Here is a 6,467-nt window from a genome sequence, read left to right as displayed (position 1 = left end):
GACAGTAACTGACAGAGCGGCTGGGGGCGGGTCAGCCACGGGGAGGGAGGCAGATCAGGGGCACCCGCCCAGCACCGAGCCGCCCAGGGCAACTTACTGGCTGCGAGTCCTGCCCCGATCCTGGGCTCTGCTCCACTCGGCTCGCAGCTCCTCCGCTGCTTGTGACACGTGTGGCAGGGGCGGGCAGGGGTGGAGGAGCTGCATCGCCCTGCTCCCCTGGCGGTGGGGGGCCAGGGCAGGGACTGCCCCCGGGCTGGGACCCCCGTGCTGAGCCTGCCGCCGCGCCCCACACAGGGGCTCATTGGTTGACTGAGTGAGGCTAGGGGGAAAAAAAGGGATGGCCGGAAAGCCGCCCCTGGAAATGTGCCACCCCAAGCACGTGCTTGCTCAGCGGGAGCCGAGAGCCGGCCCTGGCTTTAGGGGCTCATACTGATCCGCTATTGACACATCGGCACATATCAACAGAGAAAAGACTACACTCGGGGAGTGATAAACACATTTATTCCTATCCAAACTGCACCATTGAACCTCTTGAGGTTCACAAGTCATTAGTAATGTTTGGCTTCTAAGTTCCATAACTGTTCTCTTGGTTGCTGCTGCCCGTGGGATATAATTTACCAAGGGCTATCTCACACCGTTTGTTTTTAAGCAGCTCTCTACGTTGGTTCCAATGAGGAGATCTGTTCTTACTTATAGGTACGTGGCTATGAATCCATTTCTATAAGTCATGCCTGTTTAATTAAAAGGGGGGAAACCACTGGCTTACACACAGAGAAGCATACCAAAGTGCATTTTATGAAAGCTCTCAAATTTTATTTCCTGCATTTGGACAGGTGGAGAGTCAATGGGGTCTGCCTATGTGTAGGTTACGACAAGATATGGCCCTAAAACATCTGAGATAAAATTCTAGACTTAAGACTTCTACAGTGACATGCCTTTACAGATTTCACGGTTTAGATGGTTAGATTCTGCTTGAATGAAAAAAAATCAGACTCTAAAGGCAATTATAGTTAACTTATTAATTTTTGTTTAGCTCATTTGAGCTAACCAAACTTTTCTGATTAACCAAGTACTCTGGGGTGCTAGATTTCCATCTGTACATGGAAAATCTATCTATCTATCTATCTTTGGCATTTGTGTTGTTTTAAAATGACTAAAACTATGATACAGTCTGATCCTGTGCCCTATTAAAGGCAATGCAGTACAGTCGATTGGGCAGTACAGGGGTGGATTGGGCCCTTAGCTGATGTGCAATGGATAACTTTGGAAAACCATCACTTTAACAACAATTCTGTCTCTGTTTCTCTCCTCTGATTCTTTATTACTAGGAACATTTGTAGGAAAGTAGGATCTTTCTTGCTGCTCTTGAGGACTGCTCTCCATCCTAAGTTGTCCTGAAATCATTTTCCATGATAATCAATTGTGGCTGAAGAAAGGCAGATGCACTTGTTATGGGAGTTTTTAAAGTCTGTGGTGTGTGTCACTGCTCTTTAACTCCCAAGAAGACAGACAAAAAGATGCTGCGATTCAACAGGAGCTACACCGATAATCATGTGGCGTGTGCATCAAAGAGCTTTGTTAAACCATATGATCCAAAAGTATAGTATCCTGGGTAATATGAACATTACCTGGCAACACCTGATGAACCTGAGTTGGGTACTCATTTAGTCTTTGATTTAAATCCCACTATTTTCAAGGTTTCTTCCTACGTGACATTGCAAAGGCTGCGGCCAATGGTATTTCTAGCCTCAGATTTCCCACCAATTTCTGTATCAAACACATTTGGATAAACCTCCAGACTGCTGGATGATGATCAGAACTGCAGCTGTGATCCCTTTCATCCCTGTGATCCTAGCTGTGTTCCCTAGCCTCTGTTTGCCAGAAGCTGGGAATGGGTGACAGGGCATGGATCACTTGGTGATTACCTGTTCTGTTCATTCCCTCTGGGACACCAGGCATTGGCTACCATCGGAAGAGAGGATACTGGGCGAGATAGACCTTTGGTCTGACCCAGTAGGGCCATTCTTACATTCTTATGTGGCTTTTTAAACCACAGTCTATAGTAGGAGGAATGCAAAGGTGCACTATGCCAGCAATAGCTCCAGAAACATTGTGCCTCCAGACACTCTAAGGAGCTCACGTGGCAGCTGGCTCAACTCCCCTTTGACAAGGTGCAGCCAACTGGTGAAGGGGAGAGGCCACCTAGACCTATACATAGGGCCCTACCAAATTCATGGTGCATTTTGGTCAATTTCACAGTCATAGGCTTTTTTAAATCGTAAATGTCATGATTTCATGGTGCTGTTCATGGTGTTTTAATTGTAGCATCCTGACCCAGAACGGACTTGGTTGGGGTTGCGGTATTGCTACCCTTCCTTCTGCGCTGCTGCTGACAGCGGCCCTGCCTTCAGAGCTGGGCAATGGAGAGCGACAGCTGCTGGCTGGGACCCCGTCTCTGAAGGCAGAGCCGCCGCCAGCAGCAGCGCAGAAGGAAGGGTGGCATGGTCTGGAATTGCCACCCTTACTTCTGCGCTGTTGCTTGCAGAGTTGGACCCTCTCCACCACTCTCCGACCGCCCCGCTCTGAAGGCAGCAGTGCAGAAGTAACAGCTGCATGGGATGGTGTTGCCACCCTTACTTCTACACTGCTGCGGGCGAGGCGCTGCCTTCCGAGCTAGGTGCCCGGCTAACAGCCACCGCTCTCTGGCCATCCAGCTCTGAAGGCAGTGCAGAAGTAAGGGTGGCAATACTGCTACCCCCCTCAAATAGCCTTGCGATATCCCTACAACTCCCTTTGGGTCAGGACCCCCAATTTGAGAAACGCTGGTCTCCCCTGTGAAATCTGTACAGTATGGGGTAAAAGTACACAAAAGACCATATTTCATGGAGGGAGACCATATTTCACAGCCCGTGATGCATTTTTCATGGCCGTGAATTTGGTAGAGCCCTAGCTATATGGTTTTCACCATCATTGTCAGTTCTACAGTTGCCCCAATGTTTCCAGTCCCAAAACGCAACTATCCAAATGGTGACAATTCCTGCTCAAAAAGAACAGGAGGACTTGTGGCACCTTAGAGACTAACAAATTTATTAGAGCATTAGCTTTCCTGAGCTACAGCTCACTTCATCGGATAAGGTGCCACAAGTCCTCCTTTTCTTTTTACGGCTATAGACTAACACGGCTGCTGCTCTGAATTCCTGCTCAGCGGCACAGTAGCAGAGGTGGTATAAAGCCTCCTTGAAACCTCTTTCCTGCCCATCCTTCTTGCACACCCACATCGGGCCCAACCCAGTCTAGCCCTATAGCTCCTCCTCTTTACTTGCCTGTCTCAGACATATTCACAGGGATGTCACTGGGTTCTTGCCAGACCAAAGCTGTGTTTGAGTTATGTAAGCATAGACAAGCGCCCCGAAGCGTCCGCTTGTATTGTCTTTTTGCATACATGGAAGCTATAAATGCCCAGTGAAATTGGGTTAAAGAAAGACGCGCCCCTCAGACGAGACTTTGTCAAGCCAGGGCCGGCTCTAGGCACCAGCTAAGGAAGCAGGTGCCTGGGGCGGCAAATCTGAAGGGGCGGCAAATCTGAAGGGGCGGCGCTCCGGCCGTTCTTGCGGTGGCACTCGGATATCATCCTTTCCTCTTCTTAGTTGGCGGCTGCTTTTTTTCCCCTTTTTCTTTGCTTCGCCGCTTGCGGCTGCAAAAAAGGTAGAGCCGGCCCTGTGTCAAGCTAGAGTGAATTTTTCTGATCCAGTTATCAAACCCTAAAATTGGGTTAATGGGAAACCTGACACATCCTGAACAGAAGCAGCGTGAAGACACTGCTGTAACGTATACAGCATACACTGAAATGTTCAGAGAAGTTCAGAGGATTTAGCCACACATCTTCCACTAATTTTAATGGCTAAATCTCATGGACTGCTTTGAAAAACTTAACGTATATTTATCTGCATATACAATTTAAACATTCTCATAAATTTTAAGGGACCATCATGATCATCTAGTCCAGAAGTGCCCAATCTGTGGGGCACACACCACTAAGTGGGCATGGAAGAACCCTTTGTGGGGGTGGCCGGTCAGGCAAGCTCCCACAGGGGCAGGGAGGGTGCGCCACCTAGCCACATCTTGGCCCCTGCTCTGCTCCAGCCCTGCCCCCAGTTGTGGCCCTGGCTCCGTGACCTGCACCTCCCTGATCCCAGCCTCAGTGTACCTTGCACCCAGCTGGGGGCCCAGCTGCTGGCCCCCACCGCAACTCTGCTTCCACCCCCAGCCTCGGCCACAGCTCTGCACTTGGCCCCAGACCCACTCCCAGCTGCAGCCCCAGCCTTGCCCCTCTTATCCCTGTCTGCATTCCCCCAACCCCAAGCCACAGCCCCACTCCTTGCCCTGGCTCTGAGGAGCGTGGCGGGCGGGGGGGGGAGCAGACAGGGGGAAGGTTGGGCATGACTTTCAAAAGTTTGGGGACCATTGATTTAGGCTGACCTGCACATCACAGGCCACAGAACCTCACCCACACACTACTGTAGTAGGCCCATAATCTTTGGTTGAGCTACTGAAGCCCTCAAATCTTGATGTAAAGATGTCACGTTACAGAGAATCCACATTTACTCTAGCTTAAACCAGCATGTGACCCTCGTGCCTCAGGCTGCAGAGGAAGGCGAAAACTCTCCCGTGTCTCTGCCAATGTCACCTGCGGGAATATTCCTTCCTAACCCCAAATATGGTGATCAGTTAGATCCTGAGTTTGTGGGTGAGACCCACCAGCCAGACACCTGGGAAAGAATTCTCTATAATAACTGAGAGCCCTCCCCATCTAGTGTCCACTCAGAACACACAGATATGTATTAATCAGTAGCAGATCTTAGTGTTGTTTTAGGATTTTTTTTCATTTATTACACATACAGAAGTGACATCTTCCAAGTTTAACCACCCAACACACACATATACATGAGAAAATGCAAAAAACTGCATGTTCTGCCGTGTTAAATTTGAACAGACAAAAACCACAAGAAGTCAGGAAACGCAAAGTTTTTGGTTCTAAAAGCAACATTAACTCAGCCCCATTGTCCAACATATGTGTTTTGTGGTATTGTTTGAAATTAACATAAATACATCAGCCAGAAAAAACAAGAATGGAACATATCACACATATGGTAGATGGCCAAATGACTGTTGCTGTTAGGACTTCAACTTTTGCAGTACATTTTGTGGATTTAATTATGCAGTATTATTGTTCTTGTTATTATTTATTTATTCATGTAGCTCTTTAGCTGTGCATAGCATTTCACAGAACGAGCAATGACTTACTCTGTGCTCATAAGAGTTTACAGTCTTATGTCGGGCCCGGTCGGCAAACACTTACTGCTGGTTTCAGAGTAACAGCCGTGTTAGTCTGTATTCGCAAAAAGAACAGGAGTACTTGTGGCACCTTAGCGACTAACCAATTTATTTGAGCATAAGCTTTCGTGAGCTACAGCTCACTTCATCGGATGCATATTTGAGCTTATGCTCAAATAAATTGGTTAGTCTCTAAGGTGCCACAAGTCCTCCTGTTCTTTCTACTTACTGCTGAGCGTAGCGCTTACAATTATGAGGCATCTCTGTGATGTCATGGACTTCTTTTGGACTCCACATGGGCACAGCGGTCCACCTGTGCAGCTCAGTGCCAGGACAACACAGGAGGTGACAACACATGGTGAAGATGGGGAAGGAGTGGGAGAAAGATGAAAGCAATGGATTAATCCTGCCCTCAATGAAGTCAGTGGTAAAATGCCCATTGATTTCAGCGGGACAGGATTTCACACAATAAAATGATGTGGTCACTCTGGAGGCCAATGTAGTATCTTGGTGGTTACAATTTTTTTATGGTAATAGCAGTTGTTTTGACTTGATGAACATGGCACTAACATCACTTGTATCGTTTAATCTTTCTCTTCAAAAGAAATGAGAGAAAAGGAAATTGCTTGTGCAATCGGATGGTTGCTTTTTAAATGATCCCCTTTAGTTTTTGAAGCTCACACCTCACTGAGGGGAATATGGTGGGAGAGGGGTGAGTTCCAACCTCTTCTGCTCCTGTTATTTGCCTGGAGATCATTTTCTGTAAAACAGGTTCGTAGGGTAGCAGCACATTTGTTTACACCGTGGTGGATTTTTGTAATAGAAAACAATACAGGCCAATCCTTCAAAAGTGACTGGTGATTTCAGGGGCCTCAGTTATTGAGTGTCTGACTTGGGACACCTTGAAGGGACCTGATTTTCAGAGAATGGGTGCTTAACACTTTCTGAAAATCAAATACCTATAAAGTGTCTCAAGCTGGGCACCTGAACTCACTAGTCACTTCTGAAAAGCTTGGCCTTAGATTATATAGCAAATACTAACTATGCAATTAGAATGTCAGGACTACTGTAGAATGAAAACTTCAAAGAGACCCTAAAATATCAGATTCCCCAATTTTTTTATTTTTTTTATT

This window comes from Lepidochelys kempii, chromosome 2 (genome assembly GCF_965140265.1).
Source record: "Lepidochelys kempii isolate rLepKem1 chromosome 2, rLepKem1.hap2, whole genome shotgun sequence".
NCBI lineage: Eukaryota > Metazoa > Chordata > Testudines > Cheloniidae > Lepidochelys > Lepidochelys kempii.
The sequence above is the reverse complement of the archived record's forward strand: the minus strand, read 5'-3'. Positions refer to the sequence as shown.